This window comes from Jatropha curcas, chromosome 2 (assembly GCF_041381405.1).
Source record: "Jatropha curcas cultivar XTBG-Jc1 chromosome 2, XTBG_Jcur_1.0, whole genome shotgun sequence".
NCBI lineage: Eukaryota > Viridiplantae > Streptophyta > Magnoliopsida > Malpighiales > Euphorbiaceae > Jatropha > Jatropha curcas.
The window spans coordinates 11,166,721-11,183,907 of record NC_143152.1 but is presented as its reverse complement, the minus strand read 5'-3'; positions in this window follow the sequence as shown (position 1 = coordinate 11,183,907).

Here is a 17,187-nt window from a genome sequence, read left to right as displayed (position 1 = left end):
TTCTTCCGCAATAGTTGAGTTAAGGGCAAAGCAATGATAGAAAATCCCTTAACAAACTTGCGATAATAGCCAGCCAAACCCAAGAAACTACGAATCTCGGAAACATTCTTTGGTGGCTTCCAACTGGAAATAGCCTCAATCTTACCAGGATCCATTGCAATACCCTCTGCAGATACAATATGACCAAGAAAAGCAACTTGTGCTAACCAGAATTCACATTTAGAAAACTTAGCATAAAGTTGTTTTTCTCGAAGAGTTTGAAAAATGATTCTTAGGTGCTTATCATGCTCTTCTATATCTTTGGAATATACCAGAATGTCATCAATAAAAACCACAACAAACTGGTCAAGGTAAGGTCTGAAGATCGTGTTCATCAAAGCCATGAATGCTGCTGGAGCATTAGTTAATCCGAATGGCATAACTAGAAACTCATAATGGCCATAGCGAGTCCTGAATGCCGTCTTAGGAATACTCTGCTCTTTAACCCTGAGTTGATAATACCCCGATCTCAAATCTATCTTAGAGAATACAGAAGCACCTTGAAGCTGATCAAAGAGGTCATCAATCCTTGGCAAAGGATACTTATTCTTGACTGTGACCTTATTCAACTGACGGTAATCGATGCACAACCGTAAACCGCCATCTTTCTTCTTTACAAATAGCACTGGAGCTCCCCATGGTGACACACTAGGACGAATAAACCCCTTATCAAGCAATTCCTGTAATTGTGCTTTCAATTCTTTTAATTCAGCAGGAGCCATCCTGTAAGGAGTAATGGAGATCAGTTGAGTCCCTGTCATAACCTCAATCTCGAATTCAACTTCCCTTTCTGGCGGCAATCCTGGTAATTCTTCTGGAAAAACATCTGGAAAGTCACACACTGTAGGAATGTCCTTAAGACTAGGAGTACCTACCCTTGTGTCCACAATGTGAGCTAGGTATGCCTCACACCCATGACGGATCAATTTCTGAGCTAAAGCTACAGTTATCACAGATGAAGGAAGTATCTGTCTCTCACCCTGTATCACCACATCAATATATTCTGGCAGTTTAAATAGTATCTTCTTAAGGTCACAATCAACCACTGCTTGATATTTTTTTAACCAATCCATGCCCAAAATAACATCAAAATCTCCGAAAGGCATCTCAACTAAATCAGAAGGGAATACATGATCTTGGATTATGAGTGGGCAATCAGGATATAATTTGTTAACAATAACCTCCTGTCCTAATGGACTCGATACAAGCACATCATACCCCAATCGCAAACAAGGAACAGATGCATAACAAGAAATCCCAGCACTAATATAAGAGTGAGATGATCCAGGATCAAATAACACATAAACATCATGATTAAATAAAGGAAATATACCAGTCACCACATCAGCTGCATCAGCATCCTGCCTCTGCCTCATAGCATAAACTCTAGCTGGCACACCAATAGGCTCTGGTTGATTCACTGTCCCCTGACTACCCGACATGCTACCTCTACCGCTGCCCCTACCTCTGCCTGAAGACTGAGAAGATCCATAACTAGCAGCTGGTCTTTGAATCGATCCCCCTGTGGCTGTATATGCCGTAGTCGTTCTCGGTTTAGGGCAATCCCTCACAAAGTGTCCAACCTCACCACAGTTAAAACATGCTCCTGTGGTCAACTTACACACTCCGCCATGATATCTACCACAATGAACACAACTACGAGTAACTGGAGGAGCTCGTGGAGGTGGCAATGGTGGTCTGAACTGTCTCTGGCTCTGTGGCCTCACACTGCTAGATCTAGGAGGAAATGGACTGAAGAATCTCCTCTTTTTATTACTAGAGCTACTAGCCACTGGGAAAGTCCTCCTGACACTCTTCTCCTCTGTAGCCTTTTCTTGATCAACCTTCTCTTGATTCAGAGCTTGTGATACCAATGCAGAAAAATTCTCATGTTCAAAGCCGATCACATGGCTCTTAATACTGGGCTTCAATCCCTGTTCAAATCTCTTGCACCTGTCCCTACCTGTAACTAACATCCTCCCAGCATAATAACTCAACCGAGTAAACTCCCTCTCATACTCAACTACAGTCCTATGATCCTGTTTGAGCTGCAGAAACTCCTCTATTCTGGCATCCACATAGCTAGATGGAACATACTTTTTCTTAAACTCCCTCAGGAAGTCTTTCCAAGTCAGAACTGGTGGTTGCACTCTGCTCTTAGGAACTGTCTTCCACCACTCATATGCATCTTCCTGAAGTAAAGAGAATGCATAATCGTACTTCTGCGTGGCCCAAAGCGGACAATACCTACCAAGGTGGGTGCCATGACAATTGGTATCAAAGCCGGCCCTGTGCCCTCTGGCCGGTGGTGGGGCAAACCTCAGCGAGGACGCTGAGTCCCCAAGGGGGGGTGTATGTGGCAAGGCCAGCACACCTTAGGCAAATCCCACATCGGTTAAGGACGGGGTAAACGATCTATACATAAGAGGGGTAGCTTCTAACTTGGTTAGCGCGCTTTTGGGCGGGTTGCAAAGCCTGCCTGAGGGACAAATCCGTGAGGGTTGCAAAGCCTAAAGCGGACAATACTGACCAGGTCAGGGCTATGACAAGTGGCGTCACCGAAACCCCCGATGAGCCGTCCTCCCACATGGGCCATCAACTCACAACGTGTGCACTAGGGAACCAATCTCCTATAGCTGGCCGATTGGTCTAATCCTCACATGACCAGTCCTCTTATTGTTTTTCCATTCTCTCTTTTCTTTTCCATACCAACAGGAGGCCACCCTGTGGACTTCCATAAAATCCAGATTATGAAGTGCGCACGACAGGAGGTCAACCTGTGGTTTCCATAAAATCCATAACATTAGGTACACACGGGGGCACCGATCTCCCATTTACCCGGCCTGACGGTCAAATTCCATATCGTATCATAATTTCATCATATTCAGGATCCATATCACATAGACCGTCCTCACAAACCCATGGTGACCCACTTCATCCCAATTCCACACAAACAAGGCACAACAATATCACATCACAGGTAATCAAGCAATCTTTAATCGGAATAATAATGCAGCACAATATGGCAATTTAACAAAATAATGCATGATAACATTTAGCCCTGAATGCAAGGATGCAGGCGGATGATACTAGTTATCTAACACCACTCACAGTTCTTTATAGTCCTTTAAAGGACTATCTTTATTACGCTTCCGGCTTTTGTCTTCACATTCTGGAACTTTATAAGTGAAACACCCCGAATTTTTTATTTTCAAAGCTTTCGAATTTTTATTAAATCAAAAATCTCGATTTTCAACTATATGGGCTACAAATACCAAACAATTTCAATTCGAGTCCAAGTTTGCGAGTTGGGCCTAAGTCCAAATATATCATCGAAAATTTTCGATTTGAGAACAGTTAAAATTTTTGAGGAATAATATGAAACTCCAGCAATTTAATCTATTATGAATACATATAAATTAATTATCCTAAAACCAAATATTGTTACTATTAACATTTTTATTATTAATATTGAGTAAATGGAGAAAATGTTATGGAACCGAACTAAATAATTAAAATAAATCGAACCGGGCTTTAAAACCAAATTGATCTTTCGAAAAACCACACGAATAATTCGAAAACCCAGTGAAAAACTTGCAAACCGAGCTAGAATCGAGCCAAATCATGGAATTAGATCGAACCGGTTCGAATCGAACCGGAATGGTTTAGAAGCGTTAGCTTCTTTCTTTCTTTTCTTTCTTTTTCTTTTCCTTTCTTTTCTTCTAGGCGGGGGCAGTCGCGCGATCCCTCCCTCCTCCCTCTCCTTTTGTCTTCGGCCACCACTCGATCGGAACGGAGTGGCGATCCGTTCGTCTGACATCGGTGGTCATAATTCTAGCCTCCCTTCACGCCGATCGGACCTGCAGCGGCGCGGATGGAGCTGTCTTCCTCGCGGCAGTCTCTCTTCTTCATCTATGGCGATCCACACCGTTTTCGGCGGTTCCAGTGGAGGAGACAGGCGCCAATCGACTCTCCACGACGCTATGAGTAATTCCCCTCCATAACTTTTCGATTTCATCAAGGTTTGAGAAGTGATCGTGTGCGAAGGAGGTGCAGCTGCTGTCGGGCCCGATCCGGCCAATTGGAGGACCGATCTCACTAAATTAACACTAAAAATGGAATCCTTGGCGTATTTTGAGTCTAGTGGTGTGATCGTTGTGAATTTCTGGGCGGTTTGACGTTTCCGGCCACCGTGAACGGCGGCGGCGCTCCGGCGAGACTCCGGCGAGGACTCCGAGAGGCAGAATGATCTCCTCTTCGCGTGGATCATGGAATTGTGGTCCGATTCTCAAACGGTACGCCCTAATACCTATTTCCCAATTTTTGTTTTAAATTCCAAAATTTAAAACCCTTAATTGATTAAGTTGAAATCAAATATAATCCTTGCTATGAAATTAATTAACTGGTATAATGTAGTTACAAGTTAATTTTTGAACATTATCAAGTAAATTACATGCTTATTATTATAATTAGGTGATTTGAGGAGGAAAATAAATTAGAATTAGTTAATTAGTTAATTAGATAGTCATTAGTTTAAAATTAGCCGATTGTGCATAAGAAAAGTAAGGTGAATTTTAGTCGGTTAACGGTTAGATCCGAAATTTTGATAAATTAAGAGTTGGGAGGCTTAGCCATTTTGATATTGATATAAAAACCGAATTTTAATAGGTAGTAGTTATAATTAGTTATTGTTAAAATATGTTTTAGCTGCTTAATAAATTAGTTACCGTAAAGCTATTGATTTAGTTAACTAATGACTTAATAAATGATCTTATATGGATATTATTAGAATTAGTTTGTAAATTTTTGGTTGAGTGTTGATATTGTTGTTTTGGAAGGAGGATGGGATTTTAAATTGATTGATTGCCCGACGGATGGGCTGTGTGCATTGATTGATAAATATATAATAATATTGGGATATTTGAGCAGGTAGATAGTCCAATTTTTAGGGGAGGTGCTGCCGAAATTTCGCTAGAACTTAGTCTAGTTTTAATTAATAACATAATCAATAAGTTTATTTAGATTAATTCTATAACTTGTTATTTAATAAATAAAGTGCTCTGACTATTTTATTATGATCATGATTATTCATTTAATTATTCAATTATTTATTTATTTCATCATTGTTGTTTATTGTTAATTTTTATTTATTTATTTAATTATTTAATTGCATTTGAGAAATGGATGTCTAATTGTGCATTGCATTACGATGTTCAATTGATCAATATGTCTGCATCTAATTGCAATGTTTGATTAATTGTGTTGTGATAATGCTATGCTTTGTTTGTGTGGAGTTGGGATGAAGTGGGTCACCATGGGTTTGTGAGACTGTTTCTGTTATATGGATCCTGATTTTGATTTCTGTTATATTCTGATTCTGTTATATGGATCCTGATTCTGTTTCTGTAGCCGGGTAAATGGGAGATCGGCGCCCCCGTGTGCACCTGATAATTCTGTTTATTCTGAAACCACATGATGGCCGCTTGTTGTTGCGCACCTGAAAATCTAGATTTGATTGCAGCTCGCAGGGTGGCCTCCTGTTATGAGCGCTTGATGATCTAGATTGGATGGAGACCACCGGGTTGCCTCCTATTGGTATGAAAAAGAAAAGAGATGATAGAAAAACAATGAGAGGGCTAGTCAAGTGAGGATTAGACCGGTCGGCCAGTATGGGGGATCGGCTCCCTGGTGCACATGTGAGAGGATGAGCCATGTGGGAGGACGGCTCATCGGGCGATTCGGTGACTCCACTGACTAATTTCCACGTGATGTGATTATTTGAAGGTGATATTGTTTGTGAGTGCTGGTGACATGCCATTTGTGTGACTGGCTGCATGAGCATATAACTAGTCGGATGACTAGATTGATATATATTTACACATTTGTGTGAATGTGTGTGTTGTGCAATAATAGTTACTCCTTAGAAAGCTCACTTATTTTGTTTAATTTTTTCAGGAAGTAAGTTTCTCTTTAATTCGGTTAAGCTATGTTCCTTCGTCGCAGAACTAGAAAGAAAATTTTCCTGGACCAATAAATATTTTGCTATGTATCTAGATGTATAAAAATCTATGTATATCTATTAGTTAGTGACTTCGCAGTTGTAGAATTTGTATACAATTAGTCGTGTATTAACATAGACAATATAATTATGTGAGCCCATATTAAAAATGTGGTATATTGTTAATTGGGCCCAAACTGTGGAATGTTGTAGCCGATAAATTTGGGCCAAGATTTAATAAAATTTTGAGATTTGTTTTCCTATAAACATGGGCTGAATGTTTAATATTATATTGAGATAGTAAATTTTTAGTATTTCAGGCTTACTACGGGCCTCAGGGGCCTTAAGCTTACCTGGGCCCTAGTGCCGGTCCGGCCCACGGAAACGGGTCGTGACAATAAGCATCTAAAATAGTAAGAAAATTCTAAATAAGAATTCTAATTCGAGAAATATATCTCGCATTTATTTATTAGTTTTGGTTACTGGTCGCTTAACTCACTTATCAAACTAAACTGCATATATATATATATATATATATATATATAGTGTTTTCTTATTTATTTATTTATGCTAATTTATAACCTTTAAATGAAACTTCTAGTTATTCAGCAAGTAATATTTTATTAGAATAATAATAATAATAATAATAATAATAATAATAATAATACCAAAAATTTTAGTTGTTACTACCTATTAAGGATATAACTAATTTAATTCTTTATTAAGTGTTTCGCCAAAAAATTCGGCAACATTTACTCTATAAACTGTACCACCAAATTATATATTTTTCCGCATGTCAATACACAGCCCATCCATCGGGCAATTACATTAACTGATCCCGTCCGCCATAACCATCATTCATTCGTTCATTCAATTCACATAGCTCATTCATCGGGCACATTCTCAATCAAGCTAAATTCCCATGATATAATTAATTGTTCTATAACTAATTACTTGTTTATACCACAAATTATAATTCTTCCTAATAATATTTATTAAAATTCCTAAAATTAACTTACATAATTATTAGTTAGGAATTCTTATTTCAATATCAACTTTCTAGTTATAAACAATGTTCATGAAGTATATTTAACAATACTCAATTTAATTCACTTAAATACTCAATTAAATTCATTAATTAATTAATTCGAAATTTATGCAAAAATTGTGAATTGAGTCTTAGAGTGTACCGATTGAAAATCGGACGATGAATCCACAATCCATGCTAGGAGAGGAAGAATCTGTCTCTTGGTGCCTCATCGGACCGCCGCCGTGCACGGTGGCGGAAAAGTCATGGATGCCCAGAAATTAGCGAGGTTACTGCCACCCGACTCGAATTTTCGTGAGGAGCCCAAATCCACCGTTCATTTGCTGAGCCAGTGGCTCGTTTGGCCGGAAATGGCGTTGACAGCCGCTGTGCTTCCTCCTCTCATGGCGGCTTCATGCTCCTTGTGCCATCGCCAGAGTTCAAGGCAGAGAAATGATCGCACGAAGGAGGCGAGTCGATCAGTACCCGTCCTTCGTGTTGAGACTGCCGGAAACGGCGAGAAATCGCCGGACCATGAAGGAGGAGAGGCTGTAGAAGGAGACAGCTTAATATGTGCCACTGCAATTCCGATCTGTGTGAGGGGAGGCTGGAATGAGGTTTCCGGCGCCAGACTAACCGACCGCCACCTCGCTCTGGTCGAGTGGTGGCCGGAAATGGAATAAGAGGGCGAGAATGGCGCTGCCTAGCGCTCGCGAAGAAGGAGAGAAGAAAAAGGAGAAAAAGATGCGTTCCAGAATTTTTTGGGCCATTCGGGTTCGATTTGATTCGGTTCGGTCCAAATCAGTGATTTGATTCGATTTTTATCTAATTTACTGGTTTTTTGAGTGGTTTTTGAAAAATCAAAATTGATTTACGGGTCCAGTTTAGTAATCATTGGTTGGATTTTATGATTAAATTTTAAATGAAAAATTTTTGAAAATAAATTTTCAGGTCATTTCACTATAGTTCGTGTGATGAAGGCCTGGATCTAAGGGAGTCGCGAGTAACGGGATTCGGTGTCGCAGCGATACTTTTCAATGATTCATGCCATGCCGGCAATGACAAACTTCATGAGGACCTCCAATTGACTCCTCATTAACTCCCAATCATTTTCCTTCCCTCAATGTCGATGATGAAGCTTAGATGGTGGAACCACCATGAACAACGGTGGTACAATGGCTATCAGAGCTATTCCGGCAAATTGAAGCATTGTCTCCACAAATTAACATCAAAATTGGGTTCCTTGTGGAATTTCGAGCTTGGGAATATAGTTGCTTGGTTCCGGTGAGGCCCGATTTTTCGGCCACCATGCACGGCGATTGGCGATGGCAGTCTGATGACCGGCCGGCGAGAACCCAAGAGTAGAATTTTCCCCTTCTCGTTATGATCACAAATCTTCAATCTGATTTTTAATTGGTAAGCCTAAATCCCCACATTGTATTTTCTTGTAAAAATTCAATTAGAATTGGTTCATTCAAGTTAGTCAAGAATTAGAACTTAATGAGTTAAATCAGAAAAGATAAAGCATGTTTAAGCAATCTAGATTCAAAGTGCTTAATGAAAATATGGTTTACAAGGTTGTTAAGTAGAAAGCATAAATTCTTAAAATTTAAAGTTAGTATCTATTTAACGTAGGAAATTATATAGAGTTAACTTATCGAACTTAATCAATAAATTAGTTAATTTAAAAGCAATTATAAGATTATGGAATGCGAATACTAACTAACTTAATAGATTTATTAAGTTAATCTAGTTAAACTCTAATTTAGTTTAACTTAATCTAGCCAAATTAGATGATATAGACTGCCATGTTAACTAGTTGAACTTTTAATGACATAATTTACTAATGTATAAGTGTATTACTCGTTGACTCGGATGTCAATACCGAATAAATTGAGAAATGAATTATACACATAAACTATGGCAAATTGGGCATTAATGGTGAAGTGAATGTTATGATTAAAGACCATGGGTGTGAATTGATAAGTGATATATAAATATATATACATATAAATATACAAGTATATATATAATTGAATATTTGATGTGACTGTAATCAACAAAAAAGGTGAGATTGTTTGATGTTGTAATGATGGAAGGTGGGCTTATTGAGTTATTTTGCCCGATGGATGGGCTGTGTAAATTGACCAAATAATATTAAATGTTGTTATTATTTGAACAAGTAGATAACTTTATTTTAGGGGATATGCTGTCGAATTTTTGGTAGCACAAACCTAAAGGATGAGATTATATAGCCTTATTGTCAGTAATTAGAATTTATGAGAATTGCTTAGCAAAAGACTTATAATGGACATAGATTAGTTTATATAACACACGAATTAGGATAGGTGATTTAGGATTAGGAAAATCAAAATAAGAGACTCATGATAATCTTGAATGTCCAGATTAAACGATCAGAAATAGATAGGTAAAATATTATTAAAAGAAAATTTAAAATCTAAATATAATAGTTGGACTTCATTAATGATAAAGTTCATTTTAATTCTTTCTTTAGATATGATTACGGGTCCCTAAGGAACCAAGTGTCAGATGGCAGGATATCGGAGGAGGAACATAACCTCTTGCTAAGCTATAAGCTGTGAGTAGTGTTAGATAATTCGCATCATCCACTTGCATTTGCATCCATGCATACATGGCTAAATATTAGACATGCATTACTTATTGAATTGTTATTTTGTATTGCATTATTTCTTGCTATTGGAAATGGTATGGTTAGTTGTGATGTGCTTCATGTATGATTTACTTGTGTGGAATTAGAATGAAGTGGGTCAACACGAGTTTGTGAGGGCAGTCTCCGACACCGTCGGCCATATATGGGGAGATCGACGCCCTCGTTTGCATCTAATGATATATGATATGGAAAATCACAAGGTGGCCTCCTGTTGGTATAGAAAAGAAAAGAGGGTATAAAAAATGAGAGGGCTGGTCAAGTGAGGATTAGATCGATCGGCCATGTATGGGGGATCGGCTCCCTTGTGTTACGTTTAAAAGGGCAAGCTATGTGGGAGGACGGCTCGTCGAGGGTTTCGGTGATGTCACTGACCAATTTCCATGATGTGATTATGTGAAGGTGTTAATATTTATGATTGCAGTTATTTTGTCATTTGTGTGATTGATTGCATGATCATATAACTAGTCGAATGACTAGATTGATTTATTTATGCATTTGCGTGATTGTGTGGGGTGAGAGGGTTAACTAACCTACTCATTGAGTCTAGGAGCTCATCTCTGCGTTAATATTTTTTTTCCAGGTTACAAGTCTTTTAGTATCTCGTGATTCTTTGCCACTCGACATCTAGAGGGAAATGTTGAAAACGAAACCTTGGTTAATTTCGTTTACTGTATTGAAGTAGAATTTTAAGTTCTTAGATTGTTCCACAATTACGATAGTTATGTATAATAAATTTAGATATTATTTTTGTATTACTTATTGAAGTTCTATTATGTAATATATTGATTTAAGCCTAGAGAAATTTAGAAATTGATTTGTTATTGAGTATGATGATACGGGCCAAGCGAGCCTAAGACTATGACATGTGTATGCTTATGATATTGGGCCTAAGGCCATTTCTATTGAACAGTAAGTTTGTTTAGTATATTTTTGGGCTTACTACGGGCTTTAGTGGCTTTAAGCCTACCCAGGTCCTAGTGCCGATCCAGCCCAAGGTAATGGGTCGTGATATTTGGGGTGCCATCATTGAGTGTAATTAGTGTTTGATGGGATTTCTAATGTTGCAGATAATATACTCCACTCAGGTTGTGGTGTAGAAGATGAAGTGATGGACATATTAGAATGACAACCTTCATAACAATTATATGTCATAGGGGGAGGGAATTAAGTCTAGCCTTCGCCACTGTTATTCTTTTGGTGTTTGAATATAAGAAAACTCTATAAATTGAGGGGTAGGTTAAAGCATAGGATGAGTTTTGGAATGAATTTCTTCATTCATTGCACCAAAGATCCAGTATGCCAAAACCCGCATTATAATAGGAGGCCTCTAATATATGCCATAGTAGGACACGTAGGTAGACATTAATATGACTAATTTTTTCATGTATTAGTTATTAAGACATTTTCAACATAATATAATACAAGTTCTACTCGAACTAGTTTGTTACTCTTGGTAATTTATAACTGTGTAAGAAAACTTATGTTTTTATTACTTAAAATATTTATGCACCAAAACCACCAAATGATATGTGTGTTTTGGTAAAAAAAAAAGAAAATACTTTGAGTAAATAAATATTTTTTTTATTGAAACCATTAGTTAACTTAATGGATTCTTAACAAAACATTATTCTCTCGTGTACTCTTTGTTGACTAGTGATCACATCCTATATTTGCACTAAAATCACCAAATGAACTGTATGCCTTAGTGGAAAAGCCATTTAGCAATTTCAAATTTTTATTTTGTATTGAAACCACTAACTCAATTGGTAATTTCAATATAAAATAAAAATTATTGTTTATTAAACTAATTACTTTTTGCTAATTGCTTATCAGTATATGTCATTTTTTCTATTGCGTTGAAATTGTCAATTGAATTGGTAATTTTAGAACAACATTCTATTTCCATAGTAGGACAACTATTAGATTGGTAAATAGTTTTTATTTGACATTAGATTTGTAAATAGTTTTTTTCAAAAGCATTATTTTTATCAAAATCTCGGTTTCTTTAGCTTTTCTTTTTTCTCCTTTCTCTACATTCTCGTCCTTTTTCTATATTTTTTTTAATTTGAAATGTATTAATGTTTGAAAGTGCTGACAACCTGTTGACGCGTAATTTTATGCCCTCACCTGACCCAATGATAATATGAGGATAAGGGATAAGGCATCACGATCAACCAGAAGTGTTTAAACCAAAGAATTGAATCAAACCAGCCCAAAGGAGTCTGACCCGCGTTATGGTTACGTCACGCAGCTATTACCTACGTGACGACACTCTTAGTTGCGTCACACAACTCTAACGAGGCTGACACCTCTGGCGCACGCCCGTGCAACGGTCTGCACCGTTTGTATGGATACGCGGCAACTGTACGAAAAGTAAGCTGCGTCACGCAGCTTACGGTTGCGTGATGCGGGTGTAACCTGCGTGACGCGACTATGTTCTGTTGCCCTACCCATATAAATACGACTTTCTGTGCTAAAAACAGGACTTTTTTTTTGCACTTTCTCTCATTTTTTCTCTAAAAATCCTAAAGCTTTAAACTAAGTTTTCGATTAAACGGCTAGGGTTTTCTTCCCCAAGAACTCAAGTGAGTAAACTTGAGGAAGATCAAACCATTAACCATTTAGTTTTGAAATCAAGAAGCATAAAAAAATATAAGAAGAAAAAAAGAGAGAAAGAGAAAAACACTTGGTTCTGTGAAAAACTTGACAATCACATTTTTGGAATCGTGAAGCAACGTCTCTAAATTAATCTCAGTGCATGCAATCCTCAAATCTGAGGGCTAGGTAACTATCCTAACCTTTCTTTTTCATTTCTAGTCTTTTGTTTCTCAAAAATCTCATTTTCATAAGTATTTAGTTGATTTGTGATTGGTAAAATGTAATTTTGCCCACTGTTGGACTTTTCTGAGTTGTGTTTAATCACTTTTGACAAAAAGAACACGTAAAAAAGGTAGTTTGAAAGGTAGTTACGGACCAGAGCAGCCGCGTCACGCAGCTACTACCTGCGTGACGTGACTGTTCATGTCCAAAAGCCCTTAACCTAGACTGGACCACCCGCGTGACGTAGCTGTTCGTGTACTTAGTTTCCATTTTGTTTGTATATTTGTATTTAATATTTTGTTTTGAATAAATAATCAACATGCCTGAGGATTTTAAATAAGTCACGAACAGTTCCGTCACGTAGCTAGGAGTTCCGTCACGCGACTGTTCTTCATAGAACAGCTGCGTGACGCAACTATTCCAATTTCCACGACAATAACTAGAGTTCTGTCACGCGACTGTTCTTCATAGAACACCCGCGTGACGCAAATGTTCTAAATTCCGGAATAAATGACGAGAGTTCCGTCACGCGACTGTTCTTCATAGAACAGATGCGTGACACGACTGCCTTTGAATTTCAAAAATATTTTGTTTATCTCATTTTAATTTCATGCCATTAAGTAGATTTTTAATCGTAATCCGGAAAATGACCAATGATGGGCAAATTAAGTGTTAATCAAACTAAATCAATTAATTGTTTGTGATTATGAAATTTTAGGATTTATTACTTATTGTTTATTATTGATTATATTATTAAACTCGGTTTGTGGCCCGCCTTTAACCATAAGGCAAGAGCGGGTCTTTTAATTATTTTTGCTATATATTGTGGATGAATGGTGGATGTGATGATTAATTTATGAATGAATGCAATGAATGAATTTATTTGGGACGGTTAATTAATTTTCCACAAAGGAACTCGGTTCGATCTATTCGGGTTGGGTTCAGTTAAATAATTAGCTTTTCTAAAATAAAATCAATTAGAAATCGTAGGTTAAAAAGAGGCCGATTTTCCGGGCGTCGGCTTCCAACGGGCCGACGTACCTAATTCCCTTACCTAGAATCGTACTTGGTACGCCTGACTAGTTTTTCTAAATAATTCGGCCTTGAATAAAAATGGGTTAAATGGAGTCATTTAATAAAATTAAAATTGGAAACGGTCTCATTGCCGAAAAAATGGGTGGCGACTCAAAAATAATTTATAAGACCGATTTATCGGCGTCACGTATCCAAAAAAAGATTTTTATCACCTTTTTCCAAAAACAAATAAACAACAAAGATAAAGAGATAGTTTTCGGAATCCTTCCGGGGTTTGGGATTTCGGCGAAAACAGTTTGGCGACTTCACTGGGGATTTTGCACCCACTAATCCCCGGTTGTTTTTAATAAGTAATTTAGTGGTTGCAATTAGGAGTTGACTCTAAAAAGCCTACTTTTTAAATAAAAATTGGTTAGAAAAGCCGATGGAAAATTTTTTTTAATCGTCCGTATGTGTTTAAAATGCTTTCCTTTTTCTTTCTAGGATTTTTGCATTCATTCGCATTTCTCTCTTCTCACCTCATTCTACCCATACTACCCTTCGGTACTGGTGTTAAGTTTGACGGTGGATCTAGCCTAAACAATGCGATTTAGGTGCATCCATCCGAGAATTAACATTACTACCAACCGCAAGCCTAGTACCTCAAAGGTGCGTCAAAAGGAGTAGGCCCAACAAAGCCCGAATCCTGTTTGCGGAACCCAGACTTTGTTAAGCCTAATAAGACTAAAGCCAATGCACATAGTTAAAAGCCTTAGTTACTTCCCCTAAGGTGCAACCGATTCTGTTTGCTGTTGTTGTGCCGCATTCATTTCCGAGAGTTGAAAACGTCAATCTCAAAACGCTCTGTTGGTTGTCGAGATTAGACCAATTCCTAGGAAACAGATGTCGGAATTTTATACCAACGGAATCCGTGTGTGGGAGAAATAAGGTTGGAAGGCATGCATTTCCCAACTCCCGTTCCCTTGTATGTTATAAACTGTACATATGTTGTGACATTCACGCATCATGTAACATTTTCTTTTTCAGCCATGCATTAATAAGAGCTAATGTCCGGTATGGACATTTGACCTTGATTTTGAGACTGGATTTCAAATTCGTTTTGAATAATATTATGCAATCACTTATAGTGAATCAATACCCAAAAGAAAAGGGAGATATAAGGGGGTTGCGATTCCTTTGTATCTTAACATTTCCCGCATTATCTGAAAATAAGTGAGAGATTATAAAATCTTGTAACAAAATAGAATGACATCCTGCTTGGGGCCATATGTTCCAAGGCAAAAAGTAAGGATACAACAAAATAAAAAATAACAAAATAAAATCCCGCTCAGAGATTCTTTCATTCCGAGGCAAAAGTTAGGGATTCGAGAGAAAATTGTTGATCGTAAATCCAAAAGGAACGGTCGACGACAAATAATGCCCGAAATGTTCAAATACGAAATAAGTTATTGACGTATTATTCATATCGAATTTTTGGTCCAGTCGTTGAAACCGAGATCTTATTTCCATGCTGGCCTTAGCACATTAGAAATGCATTTCTCATCCTATGTGCTTTCATTTTCGCATGCATACATGCAGGACCCTCTTTAACTCAGAAATTTTTTGTCAGAATTGATCCTTCCCGGGAAACTGCTTCGAGAGCTTAGAATCGACATCCTGGTCAGCGTCTAGTCAGAACATCCCCAATCCCCGAGTTTATCCCAGTCAGTTCAGTGAGCTATTTAAGTTCATCAGATTCAGAGCCCAATCCAGATCCAGTAGAAATGGCAGATGATATAGGGGATGAGCCCGGATTTTCGCAAGCTCAGATAAGGACCATTGCTCAGATTGTAGCCGCTGCTCTCGCCCAAGATAGGGCCCAAAACCAAAATACTCCCCCTTCTAGCAGCCAACCTGTGGTTGAAGAGAGGCAAATTCCAGATCCTGTGTCAGATAATCAGACCTCTGTGGGAAACACTACCCCCGTCGAGAATGATGTGCTCAAGCAACTTGCGGAGCTGAAAGAAAGATTTGACAAAATGGCTGCAGTAAAGGAAAAAGACCCGGTCACCAACTTTCATATAACCGAGTATGTTTTGCACCCAACCAGTTCTGCCTCATTTAAGACACTCAAGCATACTATATTCGAAGGAGACAATGATCCCCGTTCTCACCTATCCGAATTTCTCCGAGTCTCTCAGATGAACCGGTATAATAAGGAAGATGTTTTGCGAGCATTCCCGCAAACATTACACAAGGATTATCGGAGGTGGTATGATGGTCTAGATGAGGAGGTTCAGAAGAATTGGATCAAACTACAGACCGCTTTTCTCAAACATTTCAAGACCGATGAGAGCGATGAATTCGGTTTGCGTGATTTGGAGGGTTTGAGACAAGGGAAGGATGAAAGCTTTTCTGACTACTATAGGAGATGGAGAACCAAGTTGTATAGAGTTTAAACAAGGCCAAAAGACAAAGAGTTGATCAGAATCTTCAGTAGGAGCCTGTTGCCCTTCTTTAAGGAAAGGATGTTAACCCAGCCTCTCACTGATTTTGCTCTAGTTCAAAGCGCTGGCTTGAACATTGAGGAGTTGTACAAGGAAGAAAAGAAGAAGAATAGAGGGTTTGGCAACTACCGGACTTCTTATGGTGACAGAAGTGCTGGAAGTAGTAATCAGAACCAGTCAGGGAACAGTAATACAACAGTGGGGGCAGTTAATGAAAGAGCCAGAAGAGAGTTCACCGATTTAGGAAGACCCTTGAGTACAGTGCTAAGATCGTCTATCAAGAATGGAGTGCTGTCGAAGCTGCCATTCGATCCGACTAAGCCCATGCGAGGAAGATATATGGACCGAAATTGTGATTACCATCAGTGCAAGGGACATTCGACTGACGATTGTTTCAAATTAAGGCATGATATCCAAGATCTGATTGACAGCGGGAAAATTACCAAGCCTTCGGAGAGGAACAAGCCCAGCACTAAGAACAACCCGCTTCCCCAATATCAGTACAACTATCCATCCCGTAAGACTCAGTCAGGTGGATCGGTCAACGCGATCGGAAGTGGATTACCAGAAGAAGTGGTATTGGCGGAAGCTGAATGGGAAGAGCGGATGTGCGCAATGTTGAATATATGGGATGACTGCAGTAGCGATGAGGAAGAGAAGATGCTAGTAAAGATTGAAATTGAGAAAAGCATCACGGTGAAGGTGGGTGATGTGCCAGAAGATGAGGATGAGCAACTCCAGCTTGCAATTTAAAAGAGCTTAGCCGACCAAGAAGAACAGTGGTACTATAGCAGTGAAGAGGACGTGAATGAAGTAGGCGTCCAGAGCTTAACCCGTAGCGGGTGAGTATACAATCCCGAGAGCAGTGTACAGGCTAAGGGGAAAGAGATTGTCGTTGATGGTACAAAGAAGAAAGTAACAGAGAAAGGCGGAGAAGAGCCAAAAGAGAAAAAGAAAGAGGAGGAGGTATGGAAAGGGCAGAAAAAGACTGTCGAGGTTGGAGAAAGCAGTCAGAATAAGGTACCTAGTGGGGTGACCGCTAGTTCGGTACTGAGTCAGTTGCAAAGAACAAGAGCGGATATTTCAATAT